This window comes from Python bivittatus, unplaced genomic scaffold (genome assembly GCF_059951505.1).
Source record: "Python bivittatus isolate LINGU-HERP-01145 unplaced genomic scaffold, Pbiv_v1 ctg000610_np1212, whole genome shotgun sequence".
Taxonomy (NCBI): Eukaryota; Metazoa; Chordata; class Lepidosauria; order Squamata; family Pythonidae; genus Python; species Python bivittatus.
The window spans coordinates 2,322,773-2,341,841 of NW_028277088.1; positions in this window are offsets into that span (position 1 = coordinate 2,322,773).

Below are 19,069 nucleotides of genomic sequence, written 5' to 3' on the forward strand. Positions count from 1 at the left end.
TTAAAAGTGTCCTTATATCCCGTATATACTCGCCTATAAGCCCATCTGTGAATAAGCTGACCCTTCAGATTTTAACCAAAATAACATGGAAAATGGATAGCCCATTTCCAAAAAGTTTCTGTTCCTGGATCCAGGGGTTTTGCACTTCCCTCTTTTGGTGCCCTGGGAAAATTTTATATCCCTGGATCCTTGGCCTTTGGCACCTCACCACTTTGGTGTCTGTGACACCAGCCTGGGAACATTATTACACTGTTCATCAGCAGAATTATTAAGATTGCCCTTGCTGGGCACTGCGTTACAAGCAATGCATATTCTGGGACACCAGCAAAGGGACTTCTTTTACACTTTGGTGACTTTGCCCAAACTTTGCTGCAATAATTTTGGATGCTAAGTTTTTTTAACGAATTAACGAATCCATTGATCATTTCACTAATTAGATTAAGTATTTATTGAATTAGTTAAATTAAGTAGTTCTTTAACCAATGAATGGGTTAATCCGTTAGTTTTAACCGATGTAACTAACTCATTTTGTGATAATAATGGATGTGGCTCCCGATGTGGAACAGGCTGGGTTGTGTTTACGGAGCGAGGGATGTCTGCTTAGAAATCCAGGCTTTTCATGCTGCCCGACACCTGCTGCTGTTTCTGTTTAGGACTCTGAGAAACTGCCTTTTCCCAGGCACTGTGGATCCATGAAATGGGCAAGTGGGAGAGATGGAGGAAGTTTTGGAAGCGGCTTCCATATCTGGGGAACTAGCTTTTAATCAGAGGTTCATTAGGGTTTCTTCTCCGTTGCTTTCAGTGGGGCTTTGACGGATTTGATTTGGGGTATACGGTGTGTTTCAGCCTGCAACGATGAAGCCCTGGTGGCTTGGAATCGCCCTTTAATTGAAGCTACTTCTAATTGCCTAGATGGCCTTGAGCTACGGTTGAAGGAATTTTAATGCTCGCTGCCATTTCAGCCCTCCTTCCAAATATGCCTTTATCTCGGCAATTGTTTGGCGTGTTCTCCTGGAGGGGAGCTTTCTGTCCCGCAGGATGGCATCTCCCTCCAGAGGAATGGCCAGGAAAGAGGATTTGCAGAAACATATCGCAACTTTTGTGACGGGCGCTGCACAGGTCACTGCATCGCACGGGGTCTCGCTGGCACGGTTCTTTCGGCAGGAGGCACTGGGGTCCCTGGGAATCTTCCGACGTTTCTGCAAGGGGCTTTCCTCGTGCAAAAAAGAAAGATATTCCCTGGAAACCGATCCCTCCCTGTCCTAGATCAATGATCCATACTGGTCTTAAATGAAAGCGCCCTGCCTCTTACAAGCATCGCCCTCTGCCTACATCCCTACCCCTCTCGAAACAAACAACAAACCCAAACAACCGCCAAGTATTCCTCTCGATTGCTCTTCTATACATTTATAGGACCGGAGAATTGGACTATAGAGGTCATCCAGTCTGACCCGTGCTCAGGGCAGAATCCCCTGGAGCATCTCTGGCAGGCAGCGGGCAACCCCGGTTTGAAGACTAGCCTCCCAACATTTGAATGTTGAAAGACATTTTTGCGTAGCATTTAAAGCATTTTTATGCTCTGCAGGTGTTTTGTTTTGACTAACTGGCTTTCTCCAGCTTAGTTTGCTTCCTGATTTATCAGCATCTATCTATTAAATATATATTTACATCCTTTATTTCCTTCTTTCCTAGAACAGGATCATTACCTCCTCCCCTTCCCTTCCCCTCCCCTCCCCTCCCCTCCCCTCGTCTCCCCCTTCCTCTTTCCCCTCCTCTTCTTCCTCTCCTCTTCTTCCTTTTTCTTCTTCTTCTTCCTCCTCCTCCTTCCTCCCCCTCTTCCTCCTCCTCCCCTCCCCTCCCCCTTCTTCCTCCTCCTCCTCCTCCTGCTCCTCCTCTTCCTCCTTCCTCTTCCCCCTCCTCTTCCTCCTTCCTCTTCCCCCTCCTCCTTCTCTTTCTTCTTCTTCCTCCTCCTCCTCCTCTCATTTTGCACCCAGTGTGCTAGTCAATGCAACATTTCTAGACTCAATTCAAAGTCTAGGTAGTACCCTACAAGGCCTTAATTGTTTGGGGCTGGGTTACCTAAAGGCCATTTTATTAATTCTATTAAGAGGAGCTGCAGAAAAGCCCTCCGTGGGTTCAGCCTAGCAAACTGCCAAGGGCAGGGCCTTTGGGGTGGTGGCCTCTTGGTCCTGCAATTCCGACTGAATTCTGCATGGCTCTGTGCAGTGCAGGCCATGAAAGGAACCACACAAGAATTGTCCGAGCATTTCCTCCTTCAACTGCTGATCTGTGAAATGCTGAGCTGTCTTTTCAAAATATCCCACTGTTAAGATACCCTGCAGGGTATCTAAAAATGACCTTTTCCGTAGTGGCATCAGGTAAAGACAAACTGGCTGCATTCACATAAGCTGAGGCTGCTCAGTTTTAAACTTGGATAGGTTTTTCTTTTCATCTCTGTGAACCAAGACAATTCTGAAACAAGTGAAATGTGTTGTGTGAATGCAAAGAAGAAAAGGAAGAAGGAGAAGGAGAAGGAGAAGGAGAAGGGGAAGGGGAAGGGGAAGGGGAAGAAGAAGAAGAAGAAGGAGGAGGAGGAGGAGGAGGAAGAGGAGGAAGAGGAGGAAGAGGAAGAAGAAGAAGACTCTGAAATGTTTAACCACAACCCAATGCAAATATTTGCATCATTTTTTTTCTCCCCAGTGTTTTTCCCGCAGGTGCAGGGTCTGCCTTTTAAAAAACAAGTTGAATAAACATTCAACTTTAATTTGGGTGCCCTGGTTTCCGCCACCAGAGGGAAGCAGAAAGTAATCTGCGAAAAGACAGCCAGCCAAGAAGGGCTGGCCAGCCTCTGTGTGTGGTCTTGGGGACTTGGTCTTACCTTCTTGGTGAACGTGAGTGAAGAACAGGTAGAAGGTCCAGCAGAACCGTCCACAGGAATCACAATACATCCAGCACTTTCCCATCCCAGTTCATTTTATGGAAAAGACGTTGCTTTTTCCAAAGAGATATTGCCATTGTTTCTTTCCGTTCAGAAGAGAAGGCCCTGATGGCACAATTGAGGAGAAGAAACATCCTCAACTTGGCAGTTTTCAAATCGCGTTTTGAACACCAATCAAGAGACTTGTTGAAACAAGAAAACCAATCTGGGCTTCCACGATGGGTCAGAAGATGTGTGGAAAGCATTAGGCTGTTCTCACCTTGCTTGCTTTCCACAAATCTTCTGACCAGACGTGATTCTGGGCATGAAGGTCTCTTTTTGACATTTAACTTTCTGATTCTGAACTTGTTTCCTTGATTACGTCCCATCAAGTTGGTGTCGACTCTTAGCGACCACCCAGGTAGATTTTCTCCACGACGATAGCTTTCTTCCTAGCTTACGATATGAGACAATAACTTTATTGTCTCAACCCAGTGCTCTTATTGCACTTCGAAATAACTGAACAAGACCAAGCCCCAAAAAAGTTTCATTGCAATGACTACTGGTTGGGTAGATCTGGTGGTGCAAAACCCAGGTTCCACTGTTAACAAGAAGTGGAAAAAAGCACTGATAAAATTTGCCGGCAGTATTTATTTTTAGAGGAAATCCTCCAAACCTGGACTAAGTGGTAGGTTCTTCAAACATTGTAATACTTTGCAATTTTCCATGAAGTTCCTGCATCTTATTCCACTACCTACTTTGTCTCGGTCTATGAAACTTCTAAATCACAGAAGCTAATTTCCATGACAGTCTCCCCACAATCAATCTGCTTTATATTATACCTCCTCCATAGGACAGGCACATGCTTTTAATCTCAGCGTAATCCCAGCTGACACTCTTCTTCCCCACCGAAACTGGACTATGTATATTTTGTTTTGACTGCTTTGCTCTTGGAGATGTTGGAATATTTATGGGCATTCCATAGCACGACTCCAGCTGAACTGTCAATCATCAGATGCTTCACCGCCATAAAAAATACAGTCTTTAAAACATTACAGTAGGGGCTGTAATGTTTTAAAGCATTGTGCACCAATAATCTCAGCAGGCCCGTTCACATCGATGGGGGCTGCCACATGTGCAAGGCAAGAAAGGTAAACTATTTCAGTATTTCCAAGACTACAAAACACATGATGCTGTGCAAGTGTGAATCAGATGGGAAACTACAGTTGCCCTTCATTTCTCTAGAACAGTGTTTCTCAGCCTCAGCAACTTCAAGATCTGTGGACTTCAACTCCCAGAATTCTCCAGCCAGCTTGCTTTAAGATGTGTGGACTTCAACTCCCAGAATTCTCCACTCAGCATGCTGGCTGAGGAATTCTGGGAGTTGAAGTCCAAACATTTTAAAGTTGCCCCGGTTGAGAAACACTGCTCTAGAAACCCCATGAAACTCCATGGGATTTACGTATGAGCAAGCATATCCGGAATTCTTCTCTAAGGCTGGATCCTATGTGCCTGAGAGCAATTCCCTAAACATTCGTGAGAAAGTTCTAAATAAATGCCTGGATAAAACCAATACCTCCAAAGTTGCAAATACACAGAGGTAGGGGTGTATGCAGAGGGTCAAAAAAGTCAAGATGGCAGCTGTAACTGCATGGTCAAAGTCCCACCCCTTTTTAATGTGCATCCCCCAGGCACTCCATGTAAAAAAAAGGGGGGGGGCTTTCATTCTGCAACCTTGCTGCCATCTTGATTTTTTTGACACCTCCCTGAGATTAGGGTGAACGGATATCTGAGCAGGCAAAGAGGGGCACGGACGATTGGAAAGGAGGACTAATGGGGAGAAAAGGAGGGCACGCCAACTGTTGAACCTCCTTGGCATCCGCGGCCAAAATGAGGGCGAAAAACTGCAAAAAAAAAAAAGAACTTAGGCCTACATGTCCATAAAATTGTTTTTTTCAGCAGCAGAAAGGCTGGCTTTTCAGCTGCAATAGTTTTCCAAGAAATCTTCCTTTTCAAGAACAGATGCTTGTGATAATATAAAATCAGCAACGATACGCTTTTCAAATTTCACCCTAGACACATCGTGGGGTCTCCAGACGCCAGAGATCGCCCATTGGAAGGGCGGGATTGAAGCCGACGGCTGGAATCAGAAATCCATTAAATAATGTCAATCTTCACTGTCGAGTCTGTTGACGGACGAGGGAAAGAAAGGAGCAGATGTTTTACAAGGTCACCGTGCACAGAAGTTTCAATGACCACTGTTGTGAAAACAGTCCAAAATAATAATAATAATAATAATAAAAACAAGACACTCAAAAAATATGTGATTTAAGGCTCTGCCGGACGGACGGAGGACATGAGGACCGAGAGAGGGACATGTCCTCCCTTTGGCGGACGCCTGGTAACCCTCCCTGAGACGCTCCAGCATGCCGAACTTTTCATTAAAGCGATATTGTGATATTTAGCTAGAAGGATGTTGTGATATTGATACTGAAGGCAAGGCAAAATAAATGAAACTAACCAACACTGAAAGAGGTTTGTCCCTTTTTTGGAGTGGGGGGCAGACTCAGGCATCTGTGGTTTGAGGCTCAGGAGCTAAAGGTCCTCATTTAATTAAAGTTCAACCAAATTTTCTGAAATGAATATTTCCATATGAAAATGCAGGGGTTTTCAGGGAGGACTGGGTATATTCCCCAATACAAACTTCTCCCATCTGCTGTTTGCACATCCTTTGATTTTTACAACCTCTCCCCCTTTTTTAAAGTTCCATATTCAGGTTTTTTTCAAACTGCAGCACCCACCACCGTAAATATTTGAGCCCACCCTGATTGCTTCTGCTCGAGCTGTGAATTAAATTCTACTTTTTTGCACCCTTTCACATCCCCTTCCCCCGTAACCTCTGGAACAGCTGGAACAAGATTTTCAGGAGAAAGATTTTCAGGTATTTTTTTATACCATCCCTCCCCCTCCCCAAAAAAAGCCGAATTTACTTTGCCTTAACGTTAGTGCGCATCGGCCTATCAGAGATGAATATTTCGCAAGCCGTTCGGTGACGAATGAACATTTTCCCTTGCAGGCGACACTTAATCCCTGTCGGGTGAGAAGACGTCTTCTTTCAATGACTTTAAATCCATGCCAGTTTGGCTGGCAGACCCTGCGGACAAGATCAGACCTTTCTGAGCCCCGCTGCTGACATTTGTCACAATCTAACCCTGATGACAGTCATCCAGAATTAGCAGGTATATTAGCTGCCCTCCCTTCCTCAGTTTATCCCTCCAGAAATGGAAATCCCCCAGCTCAGATGCTTGCCAATTGCCCACGTTGGCCATGGCAATGAGGTGGCGTCTCCGGGCACTTGGGAAACCTTCGAGGGTTTTGGAGCCTCAACTCGGGGTTGCTGCTGGCATCTTGCAAGTGAATCGCTCCCAGCTCAGCTTTCAGCCCTCAGGAGTCAAATCAGAGGCTTCCAAAAAGGAACAGAAAAACGTGCAACAGGACAACCCAGTTTGGAAGAAAAGTGCCCACCGAAGGTTGCGTGTTTGCTCGCTCGCTCATTTATTTATTCATTAGATTTATATGGCCGCCATCTCGCCTATGTGATGCTGGGGGCACCCAGAATACGACAACCAAATCTATGAAAAACTGTCAAAACAAAAAACTATGAACAAAGACACGGGAGAGGGCGTGCCGATGAAATTATGGGATGTAGGGGCAAAAAGGAGGCTGAGGAATGATCATCTATGGCGGGGTTTCTTAAAACGGGGTCCGAGGACCTCTGGGGGTCCCCTGAGACCCTCCCGGGGGTCCGCGAAATCGAAATTCTTTGCCAGATATTGAAGATATTTGCAAACATATAAACCAATGTCACTCTTCTCGTTATTATTTTTTAGTTGTTCAAAAAATGTAGGGGTTTTTTTTTCATAAAAAATATTTTACTCATGTTACTATCTAATGGGTTTAATATTGATATTTTTACATCTTAATAAATAAACGTTCTATGAATGGGCCAATTTCCCTTTTTCCTATGGAAATATATCGACAAATATAACCCAGACAAACCAAAGCTCTTTTGGGGTCCTCCGTCAGTTTTAAAAGTGGGAAGGGGTCCCGAGAGAAAAAAGTTTTAAGAAACACTGCTTTGTATAACACAGCCAGTTTGCATGGTCCCTATTTCCATGGGATCCCCAAGCCCGTTTATAGAAGCTGAGGGTCAAAGAGGGCCAGAAAAAGCCTGCAGAAAAACCTGGGGGCAGATTGCTGGATTCACCAGCCCATCTGGAGGAGAGAGTGGGAAACCTGGGGAAGGAAGAGAAGAGACAGGAGCAACCAAGAGGGGAATCAGTTGGCAGCTGATCTCATGAACAGCAACTCATTGCAGGTGGTGAGAAACTGGGAAGAAGCATTGCAAGTCATTCAATGAGACTCTGCCTTAAGGAACTTACTATAGGTAGTCCTCAACTTACAACCATTTGTTTAGTGGCCATTTGAAGTTATGATGGTGCTGAAAAAAGTGACTTACAACCAGTCCTCACGCTTATGACTGTCACAGTGTCCCCGCAGATGCTGTGACTGTCATAAGTGCAAGGACGGGTTGTAAGTCACTTTTTTCAGCACCGTCATAACTTCAAATGGTCACTAAACAAATGATCAAAATTCGGGCACTTGGCAACCAGCATGTATTTATGATGGTTGCAGTATCCTGGGGTCACGGGATCGCCATTTGCAACCTTCCCAGCTGGCTTCCGATAAGCAAAATCAATGGGGAACCACGTGATTCACTTAACGACCGCTGCAAAAAATGTTGTAAAATTGGGTGCAGTCATATGATGCCTCAGTTAATGACTGCACTGCTTAATGATGAATTTTCCGGTCCTTTTTGTGGTTGTAAGTCGAGGATTACCTATAGAAACAAAAATGGGAAATTCCTCCTCCAGTTGCTGAGATGACTCCAGATGAGCATGAAAGATCTGTTATGGTAATCTGTGTACTGTACTTCTTGATTCCTTGGCCAACTGTTTGGGTCTTGATGATATCATCAAGTCATCTCCCCAAATTGGGCATCAGTCTGAACGCCTTCGAGCCTTTGCGCTTCAAGTCCACGCAGGGGAAAACGTTTGCAGCCGGGGGAGGTCGCCACCGCTGGAGGCAAGAATAATAATTCACCACTTGCACCCATCTGAAGTTGCAAGGACCAGTTCTGGCAATGTCGCTTTTTGGGTGCACCCCATTCTCACCTCTGCCATTCTTGAACGTTGGGGGCCTACTGCCTGAAGACATGTCACGATCCTGACGTCTTGGCTTTATCATGAAAAATGTAAGGATCCAATAGTTAAGATGGTGGCCGTATCTGCGTCATCAAAGCTTTGCCCCCTTTTAATGGGTTTTGCACATGCAACACCCATGAAGGAGGAGGGATTTGATTGCACGGTTGCAGCTGCCATTTTGACTTTTTTGATCCAGCTTGATGGATGCCCGTGGCTGACACCCTTTTTCTTCCTCCTTCTGGTCAGTGTTATTAATGTTAGCTTTCTATAATGATAACAGAAAGCAATACACCAATAAAAACCGTGCAGATATGATCATTAGTCACCTGAATCAGTCCACTGCAGGATGAAGCTCTCTTAACTGAAGGCCTATTCTCTTTCTTTCTTTCTTTCTTTCTTTCTTTCTTTCTTTCTTTCTTTCTTTCTTTCTTTCTTTCTTTCTTCTTTTTCATTTTTTTCTTTTTGCTATTGCTTCCTTTTTTTCTCTGTCTTCTGGTTTATTAAACAACAAAGCCAAATAATAATAATAATAATAATAATAATAATAATAATAATATAATTAATATTATTGTAACATTACTTTAAATTAGTTTTTAAATATTTAATAACCATCTAATTATCAATACAATAATGGATATAATATAATAATTAAGATTATTAGTAATTAATCGATATTATTTTAAATGTTTTCATTAATATTATTATTTTAATTAATTAACTATTGTTAGTCCAGGAGCTCAGGAGGATGGACTCACCACCCTGTCCTCCGTTTTTATTCCCACACAACAACCCTTTGAGGTAGGTAGGGCTGAGAGGCGCCCTTCCAGGCCCTGAATCTGAATGGGGAGGTCGTTGTCTCCTAGTGGAGGAATAATAGAAAGTTCCTTTGGTGATGAATTTTAGATCCAGACCCAGCCCTGTTCTCGTGGCCCTGTCCAAAGGCTTGGGACAGAAGTAAGCTGATATAGTGATCCCCAAATTCTTGAAGCTCATTTGGGGTTTGGGGGGGGTTATTGTTAATCTGCATTTTATCTGAATGGTGATTGCTTTTGATTTTACAGAATGGCTTGAGGATGATTGTAAGTTGAAGTTGTCTAGATTTCATTGAAATATAAGAACAAACTTGCTGGTGGTAAGAGATGTCCCTCAGTGGAATGGTCTACCCATGGAGTTGGTGGGTTCTCCATCTCTGGAGCTTTTTAAGAAGAAGCTGGTAGCCATTTCTCAAGGATGGTTGGGTTGGTTTTCCTGAAAATGGACTAGATGACCCTTGTGGTCCCCCCCAGTCCATAACTCTATGGTGATTTTATGTTGATGCTCATTTTCTAGGATTTCTCTGATTATGATCCCCCAGGAGTCAGTCCAAACGTAACTGTTTACATGTGCTCAAACAAACATAGATCAGGCTAATGAAGGATTCAAGATTTCATAAGGATATATGACTCCACCCTGTATTTTTTGTACATTATGCTCCAAAGTCTACTTAATTAGGACCATTTTCCAGATGGATATACCTCACCACCACCACAGCAAGCAATTCTAGGGTGCTTCAATGTGCCACAAACCCAGTGATTTTTCCCCCCTCCCAGGAATATGGAATGCTGTCATTCAAGTCCAGTTGAAGTTGAGCTGTTTAAAGTGATGCAAAACCTCCTAAAAATTAGGAATTGGAAGACTCAGAGCATTGCATCTGCTCCTGGTAAGAACCTGCAAGGACTCGAATAAAATCCAAGTTGTGGAATTTCAACTGTATCAGAAACAGTGCTTCTTAATCATCTGAAGACATTCCTGCTTTTGAGAAGTATTCACAGCTGCAAAATGTCCTTAGTTGGCTTAGAAAGAGATGGCTTGTGTAATGTGGAATTACAAAGGCTTCTGAAGTGGAAAAACACCAGCAAAGTTGGTCCAGTTGGATCTACTGGCATTTATTTCTTTGTTTCTCCAGTTTATCAGACAGCAGGCTGATAACAGTATTTTCTGTTCTGGAAATTAGCAGTGTGATGCTCTATAATTTCTCTTTTTCTCATCAGGGCCCCCCTGCCCCCACCTGACCTTTTTTTTAAAGATAATTTAATTTCTGGAACACTGAACAAGAAGTTGGCATGCCGTAAAGCAGTACATCAATCTCTGACGCTGTATTTATTTGTAGAGCTTGGGGTCCCCCCAGAAGAGAACATCTTGGGTAGGTGCTAATTTACCTTCTGATAAATGGGTCTTTGGGGGCATGAACCTTTTATGACAATGTGTGTGTGTGTGTGTGAGTCTGGGTCAAAACATAGCAAAGAACCACAGTGTACCCAATTTTTGTAAGGATAAGTAGAACTGCAGCCTTAGGCATTTCTGGAAGGTGATTTTAGTGAAGCTGCAAAGACTCAACTTGGAAACTCCATGGAGTTTCTTCAAAAAGTCCTATCATGCAAACTGCAATGTTGACCTTTCAACTAGATATGCCTAGAGAACTAGGGTGAGGTAGTAGTGAAGATGCTGGACTAGGAGTGGAGAATCCAGGTTCTGGTCCCCCCTCATCCACAGAAGATCCCTGGGGAACTTCAGGCCAGCAATTCTCTCCCAGCACAAAAGCCAGTGTGGAGTAGTGGTGAAGGTGCTAAACTAGGAGTAGGGATACCCAGGTTCTAGTCCATCTTTAGCCACCAAAGCTCCCTCCCAATGATTCTCTCTCAGTCTAAGAGCCAGTGTGGTCTGGTGGTGAAGGTGGAAGAAGACCCAGGTTCTAGTTCCCCCTCAGTCATGGAAGGTCCTCACAGGACCCCAGGCCAGTCCCTCCCTATCAGCCCAAGAACCAGGGTGGTCTAGTGGTGAAGGTACTGAACTAGGAACAGGGAGACACAGATTCCTGTTCTTCCTAAGGCTCAAAAACCAGTTAGGTAACCGTGGGCCAGTCCCTCTTGCTCAGCCTCAAAATAGTGACAAGCCAGCTGAAGAATGCAACCCTCATCCCATCATTGTTGTTCCTATCTCCACTGTTGTTAATACCTGTGGCTCTCTCCTTGCCTTTTCATCATCATATTAATTTTTTTTAATTGTTGATTTTTTTATATTATTATTTTATCATTTTTTATTGTACGGCACCCAGAGTCACGCTTTGTGAGATGGGTGGCCATATAAATATGATGAATAAATACATCATGCATGGATAGCTTTGGTGAACACTGTACCAACTAGCAGTTGTTGCCATGAAGTAGGAGAAATGCTATGAAGAACAACTAGACAGTGTTCCTCAACCTTGGCAGCTTGAAGATGTATGGATTTCAACTCCCAGAATTCCCCAGCCAGCCATGCTGGCTGGGGAATTCTGGGAGTTGAAGTCCACACATCTTCAAGTTGCCAAGGTTGAGAAAGACTGAACTAGACATACATTTGTTCAGTTGTTAAGTCGTGTCCGACTCTTCGTGACCCCATGAACCATATTGCGCCAGGCCTTCCTGTCCTTCACTGCCTCCCTAAGTTGGCTCAGTTTCATGCTCATTGCTTCAGTGATGCTCTCTAACCATCTCATCCTCTGCCGTCCTCTTCTCCTTTTGCCTTCAATCTTTCCCAGCATCAGGGTCTTCTCCAAAGAGATCTCTCTTCGCATTAGGTGACCAAAGTATCTGAGCTTGAGCTTCATTATCAGTCCTTCCAATAAGCAATCAGGGTTGATTTCCTTTAAGATTGACTGGTTTGACCTCCTAGCAGTCCAGGGGACTCTCAAGAGTCTTCTCCAGCACCACAGTTCAAAGGCATCAATTCTTCGGCGCTCAGCCTTCTTTATGGTCCAGCTCTCACAGCCATACATTACTACTGGAAGACATACATAGGAATTTGCAAAGTTGTTCATCATTTAAGTTGCCATTTCCAGGTATGGATTCCACCAAAAGACAATGGGGGCAGGGGGCGGGGGGAGCCTAAACTTAATTAACCTCCATTCCTCCACGTTTTCTCACGTTAAACACTTCCAATCAATAATCCCATCTGACAGTGTTATGATCGCTTCACTAGTTGCTAATCTGAAGAGGGTTTGTTACTGACCTTAGGCTCCAGCAGGTGATGTCATTGTCCCCCCCAGCCCTCAAAGTCCCCAAAACAGTCTATCCCTCCCCTCTACTCCCTTGATGACATCAGCATTTAACAGGATGGTCCTGTTACTTCTCGGCCACATTCCCTTGGTCTTCAGGACCAGCGGAGAAGAAGGCTTCCGTTCCTGGAGGAGCTGGTCTTGACAAGTCCCCATCCTTCATCAAGAGAAAGAGCAGCCAGAAACACCCAGGGCTCTCAGCGTGGTGGCTTTTGCCTGTCAGGACAATGTTACATTGATTAAGCAGCTAATCTTTGGCAAGAGTCCCTAAAATACCATTATCTTGGGTTTGGAACGTTGCAGGCTGAAGAAGCCACTTTAGTCTTCCGCCACAAGTGACCTTGTCATATGTGTTGACAGAGACCAGAACAGCCATGGCAACCACCCACTTCCTGGGGGTGATCGGGGTCTCTGGGCTGCGCACTTAATTAGGCCCGGAGATAGCGGGCGAGAATTTCCTGTCTCGGTTCATGGTGGGACAGAGGAAGACTGCTGGGGTGTTGCAATCGACAGGAGGCCCTCGTTTATCCCACATCTCCAGATCTTTTGTTGCAGAACAAAAGGGTCATTGCCCATCCTGCAAGTAATGTATGTGGGGGGATTTGGGCTTCTGAGGCTGGGGAGATGGGTTGGCATGTATAACATAGGAACCATTTTTTTTTTTTTTTGAATCAGCCCAGGGGATTGGCGGTGGTTCCTCTGAAGAAACACTTCCAAGGATGTTCAAAGCTAGCAGGTACCACAGTCTATGCAATCACCAGCAGCCCTTGGGCTGGCTTGAAGCCACCGTCTTCCTGTGAGCATCTGGGTATACCTTGAATTCCCTGCAAACTGAGTGACAGATTTTGGCCTGGGTGGTGGAAGAAGTGGACAGGAAGGAAGTTTTCACATTCCTCTCCAGCTTGACATCTTTCCATGGGATTAAGTGGAAGCATGAGAAGCCAGGGAGGGTGCAGAGCCCTGTAGAGAAGGGGAGCCAGGGAGGGTGCAGAGTCCTGCAGAGGAGGGAAGCCAGGGAGGGTGCAGAGCCCTGCAGGGAAGGGGAGCCAGGGAGGGTGCAGAGCCCTGTAGGGAAGGGGAGCCAGGGAGGGTGCGGAGCCCTGTAGGGAAGGGGAGCCAAGGAGGGTGCAGAGCCCTGTAGGGAAGGGGAGCCAGGGAGGGTGCGGAGTCCTGCAGAGGAGGGAAGCCAGGGAGGGTGCAGAGCCCTGCAGGGAAGGGGAGCCAGGGAGGGTGCAGAGCCCTGCAGGGAAGGGGAGCCAGGGAGGGTGCAGAGCCCTGTAGGGAAGGGGAGCCAGGGAGGGTGCAGAGCCCTGTAGGGAAGGGGAGCCAAGGAGGGTGCAGAGCCCTGTAGGGAAGGGGAGCCAGGGAGGGTGCGGAGTCCTGCAGAGGAGGGAAGCCAGGGAGGGTGCAGAGCCCTGTAGGGAAGGGGAGCCAGGGAGGGTGCAGAGCCCTGTAGGGAAGGGGAGCCAGGGAGGGTGCGGAGCCCTGTAGGGAAGGGGAGCCAGGGAGGGTGCGGAGCCCTGTAGGGAAGGGGAGCCAGGGAGGATGGGAAGCCCTGGAGGGGAGGGAAGCCAGGGAGGGTGCGGAGCCCTGGAAAGTGGTTTCAGTCATGGAAGACAGGATATTCCCAATCAGCCCCTTTATCCCTACATAGGAGTGTGGCCTTTGCATTCCCCCTTGGAGAACTTCCCTAAACTCCTCTTCCTTTGAAAGAAATTCTCTAGCAAGCTGAACCCATTCAGTAAAAAAGGAGAGGCCAATTTCTCAACCTGCCTCTTGTTTTCAATCCATGGAAACCGTGCGTGCTCTCAATTCCCCCCTTGGTCAGCTATATCCAGGGGCAGCAGCTCTGTTGGCCCAACATCAGGAATCTGAGAAATGCCTTCCCTCTCACAGCACTCAGTAGTTGCTGTCTTTTCCCCTCTCCTGCAGGGCTGGCCCTCCCAAGAGGCCCAGGAAGGCTGGGGCAGAGACCAAATCTTTGGGCGTTGTGTGGCTGGCCCTGTACCCTCTAACCACGTTTCCTTGCGGTGGGTACATGGAGAATGCGTCTGTCGAACCTTGAAGTCATCAGGTTGGCTTCTCTACTGTTTCAAACTCAATTTGTGGTGATGTCAAGGACCCCCCCGCCCCGTCGTCTTGGCTGACAGTGATTGCTGGTTTCACCTCACCCTCTCCTGAGCTGTTTCTTCAACTTCCCGACTCGCTGTTTCTTCCGCTAGCCTCTATTTCCTAATGGTCTCCCATCCAAGCATTACCCAGCTCCAGCCTTCTTAACTTCCAAACTCAGTCAAGGTTTGTGGCACATCCTAGGCTAGCCTATGCTCTTGGGATTCCTAGTAGTCTCCCATCCGAGCACTAACCAGGTTTGACCCAGCTTAGCTTTTTAAGCTCAGCCAACGTCAGCTAGAACAGCCTTAAGGGCCACTTTACAAAACTTTGAGAGATTTGGGGATGAAGGGGCGAGGGCCACAGGAGGATGGGTCTGAGGGAGTGGCTGCAGCCCCTTGTACGTGTTTTCGCCCTTTTACAATCCACAAGGCAGGATAAAACAGCATGGCGAAAGGCTCAGAGGGCGAGGAATTACTATTCCCTTTGATCATTTAATTGCTACGGATTGAAGAAAAGTGTTGGATGGACCAATTGTGTAATGGGGACAAATTCTTTCCAAAATCTAAGATAATGACTGTGCTGGGTGGTTTTTGTTTTTACTTTTCTGTTGGCAGAGCTGGAATTATTTTCTCAAATGCCTCCTTCCTTCCTTCCTTCCTTCCTTCCTTCCTTCCTTCCTTCCTTCCTTCCTTCCTTCCTTCCTTCCTTCCTTCCTTCCTTCCTTCCTTCCCATTTATATAGCCACCCATCTTATATCAAAATCTGGGCAGCTCCCAACCAACACTTAAAACAACATCAATATACCATTAATAATTACATGTATCTATTAAAACCACAAACATTAAAACCTGGCACCAAAGTTAAACTTCCCCACGCAGTCCATTGCTAAGTCCTCTCGTCCAGCTCTCCCTCTCCCAGCGCTTGGGGGAACTGCCAGGTCTTCCGTGCTTCTGGGAAGGCCAGGAGGGTGGGGGCCTGCCGAAGGTCCCGTGAGATGGCAATGTTTCAGGGACGGGACCAGGAGCGCGCCCACCCTATCTGATCTGGCAGGACAGTTAGATGTCCTTAGAGAGGTGCGCATGCGAGACTGCATTGCATTGCACTGAAATGCATGTTAGATTTAGCCCTCGGCCTCAGCTGTCTCAGCCCTGGATTCGAGGTTTGCACACCTGCTTCAGCCTATGGAAAGCAGCATCTGCCTGAGCTACAGCGCACTGATGTAAGCGCTTTCCAGAAGGAGCTGCCTTTTAGCTGAAGGAGCCAAACGGAGGGCGGTTATAAAGCCGTGGTGGCAAACTAGGTCAACGGCCCCTTTGCCAAAGTATGCGTGACCACAGAACCACAATATTGAACCAGCTTATTAATATATATGCAGACTGTCCCAGTAAGTAAACAGGGATCTGTAATCTGCACTCTTGACAGAGTGCCAGGTGTTTGCCCTGCAGAAGGAAGGCGTACCGGCCCTGTGATGTGGGAAGGAGAGAACGCATCGCCGTTTTTATCGGCAAACGGATAGGAAGTCCTTTTTAATTTGAGGGCTGCAGTGGAATTCCCTAGAGCAGTGTTTCTTAAAGTGGGGTCCAAGGACCCCTGGAGTTCCCCAAGACCCTCTTAGGGGTCTGCAAAATCAAAATTCTTTGCCAGAGATTGAAGCTATTTGCAAACATTTAAACCAAGGTCGCTCGTCTCATTATTACTTTTTATTTGTTAAAAAATATAGGGTTTTTGCATGAAAAATATTTCATTTAGGTTACTATCTAATGGGTTTAATATTGTTGTTTTTACATGATTCAATAAATAATTATCAAGCAAATGCATCCATTTTAATTTTTAATGTGGTAAATATTGATAAATATAGCCCATACAAACTAAAGTTCTTTTGGGGTCCTCTGTAATTTTTGAAAGTGGGAAGGGGTCTTGAGAGCAAAGGGTTTAAAAAATCCAATAGGGCCATGTATGGCTTCGGATTGGGTTTCAAAAGGTGCTTTGGGTTCCACAGGGCTGTGAATGCAGCATTTATCAGCATTTTTTCTTGCAAGGCCACACTTTCAAGAATTGCAGACAGATGCTACGTTTTTCCCACTCGTACAGTCCAATCCGAATTTGCTTTCTGGAATCCAATTTGCACTGGAAATCCTTGGATATCCAACATCAGTCAGTGGAATTCCAACTTGATCTGCATCAAATATCAACCTTTCTGAATTTTCAAACAGAAACAACCAGATTTTAGAGGGAGCATGCTTAAATCCACACCACCTGTTCTTCAGCTGGTGGCTTGATTTGTGGAAAGCATTTCATTTATAGGGATTATTTTTCTTCCATATCAGTCAGTCACTTTTGTGTTCCATCCACATTCATTCTGTCCTCCTTACGTTCTTGACTCTGTCTCTTCTTCTATTGGATCAGGAAACAAAATGGAGAAGAGGTAGATATTTTAAGAGTGTATGGGTCAAGAGGAAGAAGATGGAGAGATTCATGGATGGAGCAAGAATGTCACTGAGACATAACCTCCAATCTCAGAGATTAAAAATAGGTAGAGCTTCCATCATTGTGGCCACCATCTTGAAGTTTTTGACCACATGCTGTGGATACCCCTTAGTTGGTGGAAGTGGATGTGATCCTGAAAAAGAGAGAAAAGTTTGAAGAACAAAAGACAAGGTATGAAGTGCTGCAACTTTGATGTGGTAAGAGCAAGGATGGGCTACAGACAGAAAGGTTTGGAGAGGTGTAGTGAACAAATTTGTGCAATCTAGATTTAACTATGCTTGATTTTCTGCTTTCACCCCTTTAATTTCCTTTTGCTTACTATTTCTTGTTCTTTTACTGCAATTGACATAACATTGTGTATTCCAAAAAAGAACAGGATGATGTATGGTTACTGTGCTGGAATGGATTTATGAAGGGCAGGCTCAGGGAGATAAGCACTTTCTTAGCTCGCCGGAGGAGCGTGGGAGGAACAAGAGGATGAGGCTGGCACCTCCCTGAGGAATTCACACTCTTGTGACTGGCTGACTTGGGAGATGGGGTTTCAGTCTGGGAAGATTCTTACTAGAGGTTGTAGCTAATAGCTGGACTGAATTTGCATTGTCTCTTGGAGTTCCTTGGGCTAGGCCTGACAGTTACAAAGCCACTCTGCCTCGTTTGATTGTTGATGTCCTTTCAGTTCACAGTCCCGCTCTATGATTCATGATTGTCAATCCATCGATATTCCATGGGATCAAACAGTTCCTACTTGCTTTATCAGGGAACTGTAGAATTGGAAGGTACCCTGAGGATCATCTGGCCCTCTCCTCTGTAATGGCCAGGAAAGCCAATCAGAGCATCAAGAGGTGACCATCCAGCCTCTTCTTAAGAGCCTCCAGAGATGGAGAACCCATAACCTCCATAGGTAGACTTCTGTAAGATTTCTACATCTTAGTCAGGAAGTTTTAACTTATATTGAAATGACAGTAAGGTATCTGCAACTTGTACCCATTATTTCTGCTCCTAACTTCTTCATCAAGGAAAACAGTTCTTGACCAACTTGTAGCTTCCCTTTATGAACATGACTATCATGTCTTCCTTCCATCTTCTCTCCTCTAGACTGGACATGGCCAGTTCCTTTAGCCCATCCTCATGGGGCAGGTCCTCATGTCCCGGCATCTTCTTTGTCACCTTCCCCTGGACCTGTTCTCACCTGTCCAGATGCTTCTGAAAAGTGGGTGCCCAGAATCATACACAGCACTCCAGATGTGGTCTCATCAGTGCAGACTGAAGGGGAATCAGAACGTCATGTGCTTTCTGTAGCCCCACCTGTTTGGCAGCCACCTCGGTGCATTTATGTACCCACACTGGAGCCTGGGCTTTTGCGAAGGAATTTAGAGCTGATCTGGGGGAAAGAAGGAACAAGCCATTAAGGAAGGATTTGAGAAGTGACTACACCAGTGTTTCTCAACTTTGGCAGCTTGAAGATGTGTGGACTTCAGCTCCCAGAATTCCCCAGCCAGCAAGGCTGGCTGGGGAATTCTGGGAGTTGAAGTCCACACATCTTCAAGCTGCCAAGGTTGAGAAACGTTGGATTACATAGTCCAGCAATTGAAGCAAGCATGAGAAAGAAACTCAGAATAATCCCATCTTCATTGTATTTATTATAAAAGGGAACAGAGAGAAAAGTGGACAAGCTCTCAAGATTGATATCAACCCTGCGAGGTAGGCCAGGTCCAACAGACCCCACGGAAATGTCAGGAATGTAACTGGATCATTGTAGGACAGAATAACACAGTTTTTGGGGTGAGGCTTCAATCACAAGTCACGGTCGCCCCGGCAGTGTCTCCAACGCTTTGAGATTGAAATTGCCCTTTGCCCAAAATTTCTTTTTTAAAAAAATATAATATATATATTTATTGGTAAATATAACAACCAGAAGATAGGATGAAGTACAGCCAGAAGTACAACAGTGCTAATAAAATCAGAAAAAAAAAACGTTGTAGAAACTAAAAGTATATCATAAAATGTTAATATAGAACTAGCTTAGTCCTTTAGCCTATTATTAAATCTAGCCATATGCAACATCTATTGCTCCATCTTCTCGGTTTTAATACAATATGTTATTTCGATACAGTGGTACTTATATAATATGCTTAGAGTCTTAATATTTTATTACGTAAGTGCCTTAGATGTGGAGAAAAGAGGAGGAAGAAAAGAGTGGATCTTCCATCAATA